Source organism: Cryptomeria japonica, chromosome 3 (genome assembly GCF_030272615.1).
Source record: "Cryptomeria japonica chromosome 3, Sugi_1.0, whole genome shotgun sequence".
NCBI lineage: Eukaryota > Viridiplantae > Streptophyta > Pinopsida > Cupressales > Cupressaceae > Cryptomeria > Cryptomeria japonica.
The window spans coordinates 57375525-57392897 of NC_081407.1; positions in this window are offsets into that span (position 1 = coordinate 57375525).

Consider the following 17373-nt stretch of genomic DNA (forward strand, 5'->3'; position numbering starts at 1 on the left):
ACATCTCACCATGGACCGGGGATGCTCTTGCATCAATGTCTCACCATGTATGAGTATGATAATGCAGTACTAAAGAACAGTAGCAATGAAGATGTGTATACGATGTTTTCTCTTGTTTGATGATTCTTTAGGCAGTAATGGTGTTGATTGTCTTAGTGTGATGTAGGAAATTAGGTAAAACATCAAAGAAATAGATTAGCCAACCACAAAGACTAAAATGCAATGAAAATACTCCTAACACATTCAACAAAGGCATGAAGACATGATTCTAAAATTGAAATGTATGAACTAAATGTTGTGCGGATGGCTGAAGTCTATCTAAATAGGTTCTAGATGGAAAATAATGTTAGCATGATGTGTTTTTTGGAGTATATGTGTAGAGTTCTATTCAGATGGATAAGTGTAAAGCTTATACAATTTCAAGATACTATGGAGGAATGCATTACAGTCCTTGTCTTGCTAGTATTCTGAGAATATTATGGATTAATAGATCATATACATAAAGTCTTATTTATTTTGTGATGGTTTTCTTATCTCATTTTTGGTTTGGATTAAGAGTATGTGTACAAATGCTTTGTTTTGAGAAGATGTTTTATATGAGCAGTTGTATTTGGTATACATAGAATCCTTTTTGAAGATGTTTGGAAGGTGTGCCAACTTGGTATAGGTCTCTACACATTTTTTTGCCTTTTGAATGAGATATAAATTATTTGTGGGCTGATGGTAAATATACACATTACATCTTCTTTAGGTCAACTTCATGAAGAATATTGATGATTTGGTAGCTATATATAGGACATATTAGTTGGGTTATGAGTAGATGGATATGGTGATGAGGATGTAATACATGTGGTACAAATGTGATGTGAGTTTTTACGCAGTATATGGGTCTAGATGTGTTACAATGTAGATTGAGTCAGATGAGTATTAATCAATGAATTGTTACTTGCATGTTAATATATGTGTTTCTTTTGCAGTTCAATATTTTAACTTCATTGTATCTAGACAATTAATTTGTATCTTATCTTAAAGAAGTGTTCTTTAGCAATGCAAGTCTTTCTTTTTTATATTTCTCTAATGAAATGTACCTTAGCCTGCAAGTCCAAAGTAGTGAGCACCTTGACCTATGGCCTAAATTATTGTAAACACAATAAATATTGTGGAGGCGGAAAAAGCGAGACTAGGTGACTAGGACCTAATCCCACTTTAGCCAACACATTGCAAATATGAAAGAGTATAGGGAGATATCTAACTTTGGATACTTATTGTGAGAAAGAGAGAGCCAAGAATTATCTCTTAGGTTTTCTATTCTTCTTGTTGTAAATGATGAGAAAAACTAGGGTTTGAATGATCAACTAGATTAGGAGATGAAGAATAAAGCACAAATGAACTTGAAATTACACAAACTTACAGATCTAAAACTGAGATACTAAAAGAATGAAATGGGGAAGATTTTGGATGTGCACCTAATGCTTCAAACTAAGTCAAATTGACTAGGACCAGGGTGCCACGCCACTATCCCTATGAATCTGACAGGGAGCTATAACTAGAGAGATGGAATTTGAAGGTCCTAAAGTTGAAACCTATTGAAAATGACTGATTTTGAGGGGGACCAAGGTGCCATGCCCCTATCCTAGGTAGGAACAGGGCACCATGCCCCTAACCTTGACATTTTTTTTCAAATTTGAGACTTTTCAGTGGTTCAAGTGCCTTTTCCTGATCTGAAATTGCTTCCGAATGCCTGTTTATGCATTTCCAACTGAAAAGGGAAGGTTTGGGTGGATATATAGGGTTTTGACTTAGTCAAACTCCTGTGTTTGTGATTTCAACTTCCACAAATAGCTGATTTGTATAATAAAATAGTGTGTGTAGGAATCTTGTGTGTGTGCAAGGCCCTAAAATGAAAGCAAACAATCTAGAGCAACCCTAAAGAGTAAACCCTAATTGCTCATAATTGATAAAGTAAATTCTCTAAATCAATGATGAAAAGTGATCTAAAGAATGAATTTAAATATGTAAATTGATGTTATGAATCTCATGCAAAGACATGAAAATAACATGAAACCATACCCAACCCCTAAGGGAGGGGTACAAGCGAATCATCAATTGGTGATCTCCTATTATTCTTTAATATCTTGAAGGCTCCTAATTGATGATTAATACTTGATGAAATGTTGAATGTTGTTGAATATTGTTGAAGACTCCACATAGGCTTCTCTTTCACTACATAGAAGGCTCCTTGTGCTCCAAAAACCTGCTCTTAGATTCCTACATCCATAGATGTCATCCCTTCAAATGAAAAAAGAGAGCTCTTATGTATGAAACCCTATATCTTAATTTAGACTTGATTCTATCTTTAGGCCGACCTAGGAATTTAATTTACCGCCAATGTTTTGGGGATAAGCATTATAATATCATAGAATTATGCTCCCAAAATTTCGAGAAAAAAGTTGAGGACCATGTGCACTCCCACCACGGTCTGACCAACTTTTCACCAAATTTTCAAGGCCGTTAGATATGATGATATTAGAGAAAATCCCAAAGTTGTAGCTGATTTTGAAGTGTTTTGATATGTGAAATCGGGCCTTAAAGGTCAAAATAGGACATAATTAGGGTTTTTGATTAAATGATTTATTGGAGGAATAAAATAAAAAGGGGCACACTTAGGGTAAAGGGCCCAATTTTATGATGTATGAAGTGATGAAACACGACTTTAGATTTAATTAAATTAATGAATTAAATTCTGAAAAGGAAATTATAAATGCAAGATGCAAGACACACTAAGGTGGGTGCTAACCTAAGTGTGAAATTGTACCACCCTAGCAAGGGTGTACAATCTACGACACTACACATATTGTGAGTTAGATTCTCATCGTGGTTTTTCCTAGTTTGGGTTTTCCATGTAAAAATATTGGTGTTATTGTGTGGATGCATTTGTTATTTTAGTTATTTACTTTCATGCATATATGATGAATGGATGTTCTGATTTGTTCTTTTCAAGTTTTAGTATACGTTGATTCACCCCCCTCCCCCCCCCCCCTTTTAACATCTGGTCTTATTCATAGCAAGTTGATTCCCTAAAAATTATAGGGAAAACAACTTAGGAGAATGAATTTTTCCCCCACCCATCATTCCCAATATAATAGTACCCCCCCCCCCCCCTCACACCTGAATGAGTGTGTGGCAAGAAAAACTATAGTTCCTTCCCCCTTAGAGTAGTAGGGAACCTTCCTAGAATAAGTGTTCATGTGGTTAAAGTAAGCACACCCACGACTAAAATTAGGTAGGTAGTGGTGGGTGGGTGGATATAGTTGAGGGTTAACCTTTCCAATAGATGGAATTAGGAATAGAACAAGTGGTGTTTATTTCTCCATCACACCCATGTTGCATTTGAGCATGAATCAAAAGACTGAGGGGCAACCACAAAAGTGGGTACAAAATGAGTGTGAAATTATAGAGGGATATAGTTTACAACACTATATTTAGCCCCCACTTTAGTAGAGCCATGACCTTGTTGACATTGTGTTGTCATTGATGTCAAATAGTATAGGATGGTACCTGGTATGGGAGAGAGATGAGTAGTGTTATCATTGATGAACATCAAAAATGGTGTCATTGATGTCCTCTAGCATAGCAGGTCACTGGTAAGGAAGAGTGTGTCATCTAACATAATGGCCATTAGAGTCATTGGTACACAAGTTAGTGTTATCTTGTGTTGAAGACATAAGGACTGCAGACCAGTAAGTGACATGTTGGCAATACATAGTCGCCAACCAAAAAGAGAGAAAGATGTTGGCTTGTTGATTGTGATAAAGAGGGGGAATGTTACCAAAATCACATCAACACCAGAGGTGAAGTATGTGCAGGCCACCGATATGCTATGTAGATTTCAAACAACAAGACTCCCACTTGATAAAGATGTTCTCACCACTTGTAGAGATGACTGATAGTGAATGTGCCCAACCGATTCAAATGTGCCCGATTGGAGATATGCTTCTCAAATAGGGAAGTCACATTGGTGCATTGCAAGATGTGGATGACAAGGATCCACTCCCACCGGTAAGTGGATCTTATCTCCTACTATACATGGAATGCATCATAGTCCTCTGGGATAAGACAAAAGAGTAGAAGGCAGGTGATTAAAGGGTCCCACCGGATGAATCGGTGAAACACTAAGTTGTCTTAGGTGCATGAGATCAGAGATATGCACCAGATAATGGCATTTTTTATGATTATATTGTGATTGTTATTGATGGACACACACATTCTTTGAGATCACTTTTTGTATGTATGAGTTATGCTCAACCAGTATTTGTTCCAACCGGTATTATGTATTATAGTCTTTAGACTATCGGTGTTTTGTAGAAACTTTTTACTAATCTCAAGCGGTATGAGGACCCAAGTGGTATGAAGACTCAAGCGGTTCGAGGATCCCAAAGTGGTAAGAAGGAACAAAGCGGTTGTTATCCTTTTTGCCAGTCTTCATTTTGACAAACCGGTTGTAGACACTTAAAAATAATTACTTTTAGTTATTTTTAATTCCTCACATAATTAATTAATTAATTATGTTTATTCAAATTCTCCTCAATATTAATTAAATATAATTAATATTGTCACTATAGTATGTGATTGATTTATTTAATAAATCAACCCCTTTCTCTATTCTTCTAAAAAAATTAAATCCTCACAAATCTTCCTCTTAGCTAATTAATCCCAATTAATTAGTTATCCCACATAACTCTTCTAAATCACCTTTCTAATTTATCATTAACCTAATAAAGTCTTCTAGAATCCCTCTAAACCCACTTAACATTATTCTTCTATTTTTTAGTTCCCCCACTCATTCTCTCTCCTAGTCAAATCCTGCTACAAATCCTAATCCCACCTAACATTTCCTCTAATCCCCCTCCTAATGAGTTGCTAATGGCTAATCATCATGATTAGCCACAAAGTCAACTCCTTGTCCCTTCCATCCAACCACTAGCTTTTAATGCTCTTTTCCTAAGTGAATGTGAGATTTTCAAAATCTCACAATCCTCTAGGCATCTCCTCTCCCAAGGAATTTTTAATTCCTTCTTATTCCTCCAATCCCCATGATTATCCCTTCTTGGAGAATTTTAAATTCCTCCTCCGCATTCTTCAAAGAATGTCACATCCCTTGCTCCTCTCAAGGCACATTGGGAATCCTTCCCAATGCACCTTGCTCCTCTCAAGGCACATTGGGAAGCCTTCCCAATGCACCTTGCTCTTCTCAAGGTACCTTGGGAAATATTCCCAATGCACCTTGAGGAGTGTGGAGACAAGAAATTCCTTTAACTCATATCTCTTGGTCTCCACACCCTCTCTTGGACCTTGTGTGAGCTCACAAGCAATCCTAGCCCTTCATCATGAATCCATCCTAGCCATCCATTCTTCCTCTCCTCTTCCTATAAATTGAGGACTCCATCTCTCCATTCTTCATCTCCAAGTTCAATAATCTTATGCTGCCCTTTTGAGCCTAGGAAATCATCTTAGCAAGCAAGAGGAGAGCCATTTTGTCCAAATCATTTTTCATCCACACTTAACCATTTTGTCCATATCATCCTCCTAGAATCCATTTCATATTGTGCACAACATTGGAGAGCCATCCACATCAAGCAAGCAAGAGGAGCACATCAAGTGGAGCATCATCCAAGGGCGCCTTCACTTCATCAAGATCCATCCGAAGGAGAAGGTATTGGTTTGTGAGGTATATGCATTTCATTCTTGTTTTGAGCATTTCAAATTATGTCTTTGGATTTCATGTGATTATATGTTTGATCTGCATATTTGTTATCTAATCCACCTTAGAAGTCTTTTCCCCTCTTCATTATGGCACGCCCGGTGGGACCCACATCCCTTAGAACTAATGTTTTTTTTAATGAGTTTTTGTGAGTTGTGAGATGTAGGTTCTGGAATACGTGACCGCAGAAGAAAAAAAAATCAATTTCTTTTTGGCAGCTCTGTATTTTAGCGCGAGCACCTCGGCTTCAGCGTGAGCGCTCTGCACATTCTCCCATCTCCTCCTCATTCTTCTTCTTCTATCTATCTTTTGTTTCTTTTCTGTTTCTGTTTCAGCACAACAGCTTTGCGATTAGCGCGAACATTTTTGGTGAAAATTTGAATTCCTGTTATCTGCTCTATTTAATTCTATTTTTTTTGCTCTGTTTAATTCTATTTTTATCTACTCTGTTTAATTCTATTTATTTGCTCTGTTTAATTCTATTTTTTCTGCTCTATTTAATTCTATTGTTATCTGCTCTATTTAATTCTATTTTTTCTGCTTTGTTTAATTTTGTTTTTATGTTGTTTAATTCTATAAAATTTATTCTATTTTTTTGCCATATCTGCTTTATCTTCACTCCATTTTCATCCAAACTTCACTAGATCTCCCACATTGCCATTTTGCACATTTCCTCCCTAGGGGACCTTATCCCAAAATCCCACATTCCTCTATTTTTAGGGTTTGTCGTAACTCCTTCCACTTTTACCCTATCACCTCCAAATTTTCCCACATTGTCTATCTCCAACTTTTGCTTCTTTGTCTCTCTTGGACAAATTTTTCCATTCCTTCACCTCTCCTCCAGAATCCTCATTTTATGCTTGCCTATCCCTTGGAAAGTGGCAAAAACCTAGTCAAACCCCATTTACCCATCAAAGCTTCCTCCGAATCCACATTTGTCATTAGTAAAAAAGTTTGTATTCATGTTTTTCTACTTATTCCCAAAAATTCAATTTTTTTTTTTTTTTGTCATTTTGTTGTGTTTTGCGGGACGCTTGTTGAAGACTCCATTTTTCAAACTACTAATCAAGTTCTTTTGTAGGTTGCCTAGCTAATTCAACCAAATATTGGGCATTTATTTAAATTAGGCACCTAGATATTAATTAAAATGGAATGAACCATTGTCTTATGTGTTTTTAAAAAAAACGTAAAGGTAGGAGAGTATGCTCTCATCTTACTAGACGATCAGAAATCTAGACCCTCCAACCTTTTCTTGTTTGATTGCGTGTTTACTTCTAGTAGGCCTGCCCTCCCAACTTTCTCTTTGAGAAGGTAAGAGGGGAATGACCCAAGTGGGTACACCCAGACCTGGGATTCCCAACTCACTATAATAAATAGGCCATTGACTATGAAAGGGTCAATAGTTGGGGCTATATGAGAGTTCACTCTCACATTGGGTGCTTAGTAGGATCCTAGAGATCTTAATCATGCTTGTGTGACTACTAAGTTCTTGGTGCTTCATTGGGATATAGGTCTCAATTGCGCTTGCACAACTTCGAATGGTAGCTCCTAACGTGAAGACTTACTAAACACCTTGCTCATAGTGGCCAAAAACCTTCTAGTCATTGGTGCAAGAGGTCGGACCTCCAAAGCCGCCCATATTTTTACGGCCCTAAGTACAGACACAAAGTTCACCATGAGGAGTTTTCATGGGAATTGATGCTTGGCTGCACCGAGAAGTGAGTGTCATGGAGGGGAGCCAGTGGGGTCAAGCATCTAAGTGTCTGCTTTGGGTAAGCATAGCTGGGAAACCAATTGGGATCCAATGACTATTGTCCTTGCCATCCTTAAGAATGTTGTATATGAGCATCAGTGTCTTTGAGATAATATGCATTTGATCATTGTGTTTCCTTTGTTTGATACATACTTTCTAAGAGAAGACTAAAAACACATCATTATCCTCAAACACTTTGTAAAACACTTGTTGAGATACGAACAATTATCTAGGTCATTACCCATACAAAGTCCAAAATTGCGTCAAAGCTCCGTCCATCCCATATTTCATAAGCCTAAGAGAGAAGCTAAGAGTTCATCCTCTCCATCAACATTCAAGTTTTTCCTTTGAAACACCAACTATCATCTAGATCAGGGTGGTCGTGTCCCTTCATATAACTTGCCATTCGAATCGATCCTCCATTGAGTCATGTTCATGCCAAGAACAACCTAGTCATCAAGTTTCTTCTAAGCTATCACTATCATACTTCCTTTATCAATCAACCTCAAATTTCCTAAGGACATATCACATCAAATCAATCTCCCACCATTATCAAATCAATTATCAAAATCCAAATCCAATCATCCTCTAATCCAATTTAACCTCACGTTAAGGTTACATGCCTTGTGAAGTTTCATCTACACCTCATCATTAATCAATTGGCTCTCGTGCTTGAAGAAGAATCCTCTCCAAGTACCTTTTGTCTAATCCTTTTTTAGTCGATCAAGACTCTTAACTCACGTCTTTACTTTGCTTAGGGTCATTAGTCAACCCTTGGTGTAAGAGAGGCTTTTTAATCATCTTTCCTAGGTCTAAATTCCACCCAACTTGGTCATTACCTTGCTTGTGGTTTCATCCACCACCTAAAATCCTAATCAAATTTGGGCTCTAATCCAAGAACCCCACCAATCAACAAAATCCTTTGTCATCAAAGACAAAATCCAAAATTCCACAAGTATCTTGGTAAGTCCTTCATCACAAATTTCCTCCTCCAAGCTTTTCTAAGGTTATTCTTGTATGGTCACAACTTGATCCCAAAAGAAAAAGATGGTTGAACACCAATATGGCATGCCAAACATTAGTGTCCTATACAAAGATCCCACATAAGATCCTACACAAAGTGGGCAACCTAGCAATCCAGGTCAAAGCCAAAATCCTAACATGGTTAGCTAAGATGAACTATGTCTGGAAGTGCAAACTTTCCTAGCGGATTCTTATAACCAAGAGATGATGGAAAATTTTATTCAACACAATCCTACTGCACTTCTAAAAACTCTCCTTGAAAATGGAGCTCAACTTCTGCCTGAATTCAAAAGATCTGCTCTTGCCCAACAACCACAAGGAGACCTTCCTCCCACACAAAGTGTTGCACCTATTATCCAAACTCAATCAATTGCAGCCCCATCAATTATCCAAGCTCAATCAATACCACCCGCAACGCCTCCCACAGTGGTCTCCATTCCACCTCCTTCCTCTCTACCATCTATACTATTATCGAATCCAATCTAATCTATTCTCCAACATGCTTCTATGCCACCCCCTTTCGTTCAACCACATATTTCTATTCCACAAACTTCCCTTCCCACCAACAAAGTCGCAAGTTTTATCCAGACCATACTTAATCCCGTCACAACAGTTTGTGGACCGCAACCAACTATCAAACGAATCCTTGCGACATCAGTCCTCACATCCCAAGTTCCTACCTCCTCATCATATCAATATATTAGTGGTGGTGCACTGTGAGGCCTCACCTCGACTCAGTCTGACATTCAGTGGATTTATTATTTAGACTATGATGGATACTTTATTTTGATACTTTTTGAGACTTAGAACTTACATGATTTCAGGATTTGGATAACATTGCAATGATTTGATGATTTTACTTATATGCTTTATGAGGTAGAACACTACATGATTGTTAGATAAGATGATATTGCAATGATAGTTGTCATTATTGAATTTGCAGGACTTTACTATGAATATAGTACTATGATGTATGTTTAGTTTATGTGAATTGGGATGAAATTGCTTATGTGAATTTGCTTGATAAAAGATGTATTCAATTTGTGCAGATGAAAATTGTATGCAAGTAATGATATGTATTGTTATATTATTGAATTATATTATATATGGATATTCGGAAGTACTAATTTGTAAATTGAGATGCGCAGGAAATTTACCATGTGACCATGGAAATTATGGAGAACCAAACCTAGACTTATGTATGTTCGTAAGCCAGGGTTTGTCTATTTGGAGAGACAACACCCCGTTTGTGTTGTATTTTATTCGTAACAGTATATGTTGCATGAGTGTTAAGTGTTATTTAAATTTATTGTGTAAAAACCACAAGAGACAATTTCATGTTTTATTTTTGTAAAAGTGTTTTATTTGTGTCACTTGACACATGTGTGGATTTAAATTTAAATGTTTTATTTTGTCTCTTGGTGGGAAAGTGTTTAAATTATAGTTCTTCTTAAATAAAATAATGTGTTGTCATAAATACTTTGGGAATATAATATTTGGGGTGGTCAACTTATGTTTGACCCGAAAATAAACTTCAGAGGGGTTTAAAATGGGTTAAATGAACACCTAGGGGTAGTTTAATAGGGTTTCCTAAAGCCCATAAGGTATACCTAGGGGTTAGGGGTAATTTTAGGCAAGTTTCTACTTTATAATGATCTTTTTAACGCTTTAAAAATTGGCTTTTTTGAGTTGTGCGAAAATTGAAAATTAGAAGTTTAAATCTAATTTAGATTTTTCTTATTCAAATGGGAGTCTTTTTGCATTTTTGCTTTCTTTCCCTTTTGGTTTTTAGAAACTTGTGAGAACTCAAAGAGTGAGCTTCTTAAGCAAGATTTTTGGGAATTGAAGGGTAATCACCCACTCTCCATTTTTGGAGACAAGAGAAATTTTGAAAGGAAAATAATGTTATGGAATAGAAAAATTGATTAAGGGTAGAAGGAAAAAGATTCGTTGATTGGGCAGCTCTTCATCAAATATCATAATACCTTTGGGTAGATTAAAGTTGGTTTCAGTTATTCATTATAATGTCTTCTTCTTGCTTATGTCTGGAAGTTTGTTGGTGTAAGAAATCTGTGTTTCTTGAATGTATTTGTTGAAAAATCTTTTGGTATTTTTGCATTATGATTTGTGTTGTGTTTTGGGAGTTTCCTCAAGACCTCTTTCTCTTGGGAGAGAAGAGGATCTTGTGGGTGATAGCAGTGACAACCCTCGAGTGAGAGACTCTCTTTTGAGAGCAATCACAAGGGATCTTTGTGTGACCCTTGCTGCAAGGCCTATTTGTGCAATGGGGGTCATAAGGAGGGATATAAGGCTAGAATGCCTTTGGGGGGCATAAGGAATAAGGGGTTGAGATTCTTGATATATTTATTGTGCCATGAGGTGGCTTCTTGTTTATTTCATACTTGCAGTTCTCCTCAGGGTATTGGTCCACTACCACCCTTTGAAAAGATCATCACCAAAGTGTGGTGCTGTGAAGCCAAGTTAGGAGTGTGTCTGATTATCTGTATGCATTGCCTTCTATGTATTTGCCTGTATGTTACCCGTCTAGGAATTGGTTCTCCGAGCTCGGGAGTGGCTACCAGTTAGCCTAGGCTAGGAGGTGAGCACTCTGTGGTCATATTTGTGTTTTCTATTATGCAGGAAAGTCAGGAGAAAGAGAATAGGAACCATGAAAAGACACAAAAGATTATTGTTGAAGATACTTAAATCCAGTTGCAAATATTTGTTTTAATTTGATTCAGAAGTATGCCCTCATTCATATAAATGAGAGGCAAGTTGTAATTCTTGAAAATAGACTTGAGTTTTATTGTTGTAGCTAAGCAAGGAAACATCCTATAAATATGTAGAATATCTTAGAGTTGTAAAAGCTTATTTTATTTCTACTTCTGTTTGGGTTTCAGAAAAAGAAAAGCCTCTTTGAGTTGCATGTAAAAGCTTCTTTTGTATTATGGAAAAATTAGTTTCAATTAAATTTTATCTATATTCTACTTGTTGAAAAGTATGAGTTATTTTGCTGAAGAATTCTAAGTATTAAAAAAAAATAAGAGTGTTTTAAGTAATTGTTTTATTAGTGGAAAATTCAATGAATGTGTTTTATTCAGAATAGTATGATGTATTTTAAAAAAAAAAAAGTGTTAGAATAAACGTTTAGCAAAAGATCTACTTCTATTTCTTTTATCAGCAATTAGAATAAATAAATAAAAGAGCCTAAGTTATATATCAATTATATATATATATATATATATGTTTATTTGTGCACATGTAATTTTGGATTTACATAATGTGTTTCCCATTGTTATTCTGTTTAAAATTTTGTATGTAAATCTTATTAAAAAAAATATATATATTTTTATATATATTCACCCTTAAAACTTTTATATATATAAATTTATATAAATATGAATATATATATATATATATAAATATATATACATACATATATATATATATTTATATATAATATATTTTTTTTTAAAAATATAAATTAAAAAAAAAAAGAGATTTGGGTTCTACGTGGGCCGCACTGTGTGTACGCACAGTGAGGGCTGTGCGGCGCCCACTGTGTGAACACACAGTGCGGGCTGCTCGACTCCCACTATGTGGACACACAGTGGACGGCCGCAGCCGCCACTGTGTGGCCACACAGTGGTGTGAGCCGCTAGTGGCGCCCACTGTGTGGACACACAGTGGTGCCGCGGCGCCCACTGTGCGCCCACACAGTGGCGCCTCGGCCCTCCCTGTCGCCTTCTTCGAACCTGCAATGAAAATGGCCGCCGCCTTGGGGTTTTGGCCCTGTCAGAAACACTCAGTGGTAAGCAAAAAAAAAATGGATTAAGCCCTAGCCCGGGTAGGCCTAGGGTAAATGAATTAAATTTTACATGATAGTTTAGAGTTGATAATATATTATAAAAAAAAAATAGAACCCTAATTAGGGTTGGGAAAATATTGTTTATTATTTTGGAAAGTTATTTTAGAAGAATTAAGATATATAAATATATGTAAATATATATATATATATATATATATATATATATATATATATATAATTCTGGTTATATTTGGAGTAAGTAATTAATAGAGATTTAAATATTTAAATACCTTTGAATTGGTTTCTAATAGGTAGTAAAAGAAAAAAAAAGAATATACAAATTTATGAATAAAGCCTGGTCTTATAAAATTCAAATGTATTTAGCGAGTTAAATGCTTAATATTGCCCTAGTTAATTTAATTAGAGCATTAAAATTTTAAAATGGTTGTTTAGACTATATGGTCATATTGGAGATTGAATTAATTTTCCTCTCCTATTTCTTTAGCGTGATTGTTTTAATAAACTTAATGACTAGGTATCTCGTGGAGATAAATTTAAACCAGTTAGTTTTCCGCAATTAGAATTAAACAAATTATCGATGCTTGGTTCGTTTCAGAATTAGCTCGAATATAATTATGGGAATTTCTTTAACGCTTGTCGTGTGAGCGAACTTGTTAATTAATTATTATTTTATAAAAAAAAAATCGTTCCGTTTTTGCCCTAAATTTTGGGCATGACATTTTGGTATCAGAGCAAGGTTTCCACACTAGGAACCTTACTCACTTACGTTTCGCCTTAGAATATTTAAAATTATTTTGTTAAATTGATTTTCGAATTTAATTGAATTTATTCTAAAAGAAATAAATTAATTGTTTTGCCTTATTTTCCTCTTAGGATGCCTCCGACGACGCGACAAGCTCGCAAGCGCGGACGGGGTCCTAGACGTGTGCGCATAGCACGTGATGAGGTAGAGAGGGAGGCATCGGTTCTAGAGGAGAACCCAGAAGCACCTCCTGAACAACCAAATGAACCTAACCAAGACCTCTTAGTAGCCATTCAGAATCTTATTGGCATTGTTTAGGAGAGGATCCCAGCAGAGAACCCTCAGGTTAGGAGTCATGACTCTGGGAGTCATAGATCTGTTGATAGAGAACGAAGCAGGAGCCCAGCTCCAATTCCTGTAGAGAGTCAGGGTGGTAATGAGCCAGAGTCAGTGCATATGCTAGGACCACCTCTAGTGGTGAAACTAGTTTATTTTGAGAGAGGTCATCAAGATCCACGGGATCTCATCAGGGAGGTCATGCACCTCCAACCACCATCCTTCGGAGGTTCTACAGATGGAGTAGAGGCCGAGGCATGGCTTCTGAGTCTTGAGAGGTGCTTTGTGTTGCATTCTTATGAGAGCAACTTGAAAGCACGTGTTGCAGTTCATCTTTTGAGAGGGACAACCTCCACCTGGTGGAGATAAGAAGAGTACAAATGCGGATTAGTTCCTGATACACTCACTTGGGAGATATTCACAGAGAGGTTTCGTGAGAGGTACCTATCAGAACACTTTAGGTAGCGTCATATAGATGAATTTCATGATCTCCAACAAAAAGGCTTGTCAGTAACCCAGTATGAGAGTAAATTCTTTGAGTTGTTGCCATATGTAGATTATCTTAAGGATGAGAAACTTCTTGTAAACCACTTCATCAAGGGATTAAATGCCGGTATAGCCGGGCCTGTTAGGATGTCCACCCTAGAGAGCCTTCAGGTTGCTGTAGAGAAGGCACTGATTGCCGAGGAAATTTAGGTTAGACCATAGGACAATAGGGATCGGTTTCAGAACCGAAATCCCGCACCTCAGACTTATGGATTCCAGAAACCACATTGGAAAGGGAACAACCGAAATTCTCAGGGGTTCTCCAAACCCCCTCCTCCACAACAGACACCACAGAACTAGAGGCAGAAGCCTCCACAGTATCAGCAGGGCTCCAAGCCCAAACAGTGGCAGACTCAGGGACAGAAATGTGATCAGAGAGCATAGGGGCAGTACACACAGCCGATGGGGACTCAGCAGTCCTCCACGGGTGGGTACAGCAGATCCAGTAGGACAGGAGGTCAGGCATTCTCTAGGTCTCAGGGTGCCCAGTTCCAGGCACTGGTTGCTTGCTTTATGTGTGGAGCCATGGGGCATATGGCGAGGGATTGCCCTCAGGGACAGGTAGCAGGGAGTCAGCGAAAGGCCGCTTCAGAGCCGACAGTTGGTGGTATGGGCAGGTCCCATAGAGTATTCGCAGCGGTTGACAACCGTCAGGCTGAGCATCAGGGCATGGTTATTGAATCTACAGGTATAATCAAAGGTAACAATGTATCTATTTTGTTTGATTCAGGAGCTACTAACTCCTTTATATCTCCATTGGTTGTGGAGCGTTGCGGGCTAGTGGCAACTAGACAGGGTGTCAGTTGGGAAGTGGAATTAGCTTCAGGGGCTAGAGTGTCAGTGGAATCAGAGGTTAGGGCATGTCAGCTGCAGATTGGCAAGTCCACCACTTTAGTAGACCTTAGAGTGACTCCACTTGGATCTTACGGAATCGTACTTGGCATGGATTGGTTTTATGCTCACAGGGCCAAGATGGATTGCCGCTTGAAAAAGATCGAGTGTGAGGATGATCATGGTTCACCCATAGTTATTACCGGAATTTAGAGGCCCGTGTCTCTTCGCATGATTTCCGCAATGCAGCTTAAGCGGAGCATGCGGAAGGGATGTCAGCTTTTTGCTATCACTATCAGTGACAGAGGAGAAGAGGAGGAAAAAGAAACATCACTTGATGACCATCCTATCCTTAAGGGATATTCAGATGTATTTCCTTCAGAGTTACCGGGAATGCCTCCCCGTAGAGAGATTGATTTTCATATAGACCTAGTACCAGGACCCGAGCCAGTTTCCAGAGCACCTTATAGAATGACCACAAATGAGCTTAATGAACTTAAGATTCAACTCGAGGAACTTCTTAAGAAGGGTCATATCCGTCCTAGCATATCCCCGTGGGGTGCACCAGTCATCTTCGTTAAGAAGAAGGATGGATCTCTCCGATTGTGTATGGATTATCGACAGCTAAATAAAGTAACCATCAAGAACCAATATCCTTTGCCCAGAATTGATGATTTATTCGACCAGCTTCAGGGTGCCAAAGTCTTTTCCAAAATAGATCTGAAGTCAGGATACCATCAATTGAGAATAGTGGAAAGTGATATCCACAAGACCGCATTTCGCACTAGATATGGTCACTATGAGTTTACCGTAGTCCCCTTCGGACTTACAAATGCCCCAGCAGTTTTTATGAGCCTCATGAATGGGGTGTTTTGTACCTTTCTGGACCGTTTTGTTATTGTGTTCCTCGATGATATACTGATATATTCTCGGAATGAGAAGGAGCATGAGGAGCACCTAAAACAGGTATTGCAGTGTTTGTGGGATAACCAGTTGTTTGGCAGCCTATTGAAGTGTGCTTTCTTTTGGTCTAAGGTCAAGTACCTTGGGCACGTTATTTTCGGTGATCGGATCTTAGTTGACCCATCAAAGATTAGGGCTATTATGGATTGGCCAGCGCCTACCAGTGTGACAGAGGTCAGGAGTTTCATGGGTTTAGCAGGGTAATACCGACGTTTTGTCGAGGGTTTCTCCAGAGTCGCACACCCTATTACTTCTCTTCAGCGTAAGGGGAAGAAATTTGAGTGGACAGAGAAGTGCGAGAAGGCCTTTCAGGAACTCAAGAAGGCATTTACTAGCGCTCCTATCCTTGTTGTACCAGATCCTTCAACTGACTTCATGGTTTGTACAGATGCTTCCCTAGAGGGTTTAGGGGCAGTTCTTATGCAGGATGGTAGGGCCATAGTTTTCGAGTCTAGGAAACTTAAGACTCGTGAACTTAATTATCCCACTCACGACCTTGAGCTCGCAGTAGTAGTGCATGCACTTGTGAGGTGGAGACACTTTCTTTTAGGACATCACTTCGAGCTGCATTCAGATCATCAGAGTCTTCAGTACATCTTTACTCAGCCGAACCTTAATGCACGTCAGAGGAGATGGATGGAGTTCTTGTGCGAATATGATTTTCACGTTCACTACATCAAAGGAAAGGAAAATGTAGTTGCAGATGCCTTGAGTAGGAGACGTCATGAGGTTTACACCATATCCATGGGCATGGATTTGAGAGACCGTATACTTCAGCACTTGCCAGAGGATGGATGGTATGCAGAGGTTGGTCAGGTAATACGACCTCAGGTTACACTAGAAGGGAAATATGTGGATTATTTTTTGGAGTCCGATGGACTGTTACGCCATAGAGGGCGCATTTATGTACCTTCCTCCGGGGGATTGCGAGAGTTCATTGTCACGGAAGCTCATAGAGCTCCTTATGCAGCGCATCTCGGGGTTAAGAAGTTGCATGCTGACTTGAGGCAGTTGTATCATTGGCTGGAAATGTAGCAGCTCATTGCTAAGATAGTAGCTTGATGTCTCGAGTGTCAGAGGGTAAAGGCGGAGCACTGCCATCTAGGTGGGTTGCTTCAGTCTCATGCTATACCAGAGTGGAAGTGGGATACTATATCCATGGATTTCATCATTGGTCTCCCTATGTCTTCTCGTCGCCATGATGCTATCTTGGTGACAGTTGACAAGTTGACCAAAGTAGCTCACTTTTCACCAGTTCGTACTACATTCACAGCTCCAGCAGTAGCACAGGTGTTCTTGCGAGACATTGTTAGACTACATGGCGTACCCCGCAAGATTATTTCTGACAGGGATTCTCTTTTCACTTCTTCCTTTTGGAAGTCATTGCAGGCAACTATGGGCACTAAGCTCAATTTCAGTACAACCTATCACCCGGAGACTGATGGTCAGATAGAGAGGGTCAATCAGGTGTTAGAGGATATGCTTCGCATGTACGTCATGGATCATCAGACTAGGTGGGAGGAGTATCTTCCCTTAGTGGAGTTTGCCTAAAACAATGGGCATCATACTTCTTTGGGGATGTCACCCTA